Below are 1,643 nucleotides of genomic sequence, written 5' to 3'. Positions count from 1 at the left end.
TATCATACAAAATTTTTCTTACGAAACTGTCATGGCCACAATTTCTTAACATTGAAGACAAATCCTTAGTAACTGTTGACTAGTGTTTCCCTGGTTTTGAGTCAGAATTGACAGAAAAAATCAGAAAGGTGCTGGCAGTCCTCTTGCTCTCCCTCGTCAATGAAATTTGGTTACAAGGGTTAGGGTAGGATGACCAGCTGGGCTCCTCAGTCACCTCAACCTTTCTGGATAGACTAGAAGATGAATACGGTCCTGTGTGCCAGAGGGCCCTACTTGTCCCTAGAAATATCAACTTGGATCTCTGGTATCAGCCTAGGGAGAAGCTCCCATGTCAGGTTCAGGCCACAGCTGGTACTTAAGACAATTCCAAAGGCCTCGAAGTCACTTTGGCTACAGATCTATGTGTTAAGCCTGATTATGGGTGTGTGGCAGCCAAATATCTCATTGTTATAATCATATATGGCCATTTGTATGTAGCTCAGTTTTCATGGATTTATTTGAGCTAATTTTAGTCTTTCCATAAAGCAGTCAATATCAGTAGCAAGTAAAAAGTATTTGTAATACTGGATCATTTAGCAGTGATGAATTCTTTTTGATACTTGATTTAGTAATTTCAAAAAGTGGTAACTTTTCTTTTAGTTATTATGGCTATTCCTTGGCAGAATTCTTACTACAGAAGCAATATTGATTACAATACTATATTGTACTTTTAAAAAGAAGGTATTTTGTGCCACCTGCTTAGCACTAGAAAGGAAATCACTGTTTTTTAAACTTTTTTTTCTTGTTAAATACAGGAGTAAAAGCAGTGAATGGGGTGCTTACTGAATAGAAAAATTTATCTTGAAGCAGAAAGTTCCTAAATGCTTTGGAAGGTTCTTGACAGCTGTGTAATTTGGGCCTAGTGGACACTACACATATAAAGAAATTTAAGTTTTATAATGCAATTGCATTACAACAATAACTGTCTCACTGAAAAATGTTTGATGGAAAACATTCGTTTTAGGTTCTGTCATTTAGTTTAGGATGTGAAACGTCTTTAAATCTACAATTTAAAATATGTTAACTTGGGGCTGGCCTGGTGGTATAGTGGTTGGGTTCGGCCATTCTGCTTTGGCGGCCCAGGGTTTGTGGGTTCAGATCCTGGGCATGGACCTACACACTGTTCAACAAGCCATGCTGTGGTGGCATCCCATATACAAAGCAGAGCGAAGGTTGGCACAGATGTTAGCTCAGGGACAATCTTCCTCACCAAAAAAACATAAAAATAAAAAATAAATATTAACTTATGTGTACATCATTATATTTCAACTTCTGTATAGACTACATCATATTCACAATAGCCAAGACAGGGAAACAACCTAAGTGCCTATCGATGGATGAATGGATAAAGATAGGGTATATATACAAAATGAAATATTACTCAGCCACAAAATGAAAAGATGAAGTCTTGCCATTTGTGACAATATGGATGGACCTCAAAGGTATTATGCTAAGTGAAATAGGTCAGGTGGAGAAAGACAAATGCCGTATGGTTTCATTCATATGTGGAAGATAAACAAACACACTCATGGATACAGAGAATAGATTGGTGGTTACCAAAGGGAAGGCAGGTAGACGGAAAGCAAAATGGATAAAAGGGGTCA

The sequence above is a fragment of the Equus quagga genome, chromosome 11 (assembly GCF_021613505.1).
Source record: "Equus quagga isolate Etosha38 chromosome 11, UCLA_HA_Equagga_1.0, whole genome shotgun sequence".
NCBI classification, from domain to species: domain Eukaryota; kingdom Metazoa; phylum Chordata; class Mammalia; order Perissodactyla; family Equidae; genus Equus; species Equus quagga.
This window is presented reverse-complemented; position numbering follows the sequence as displayed.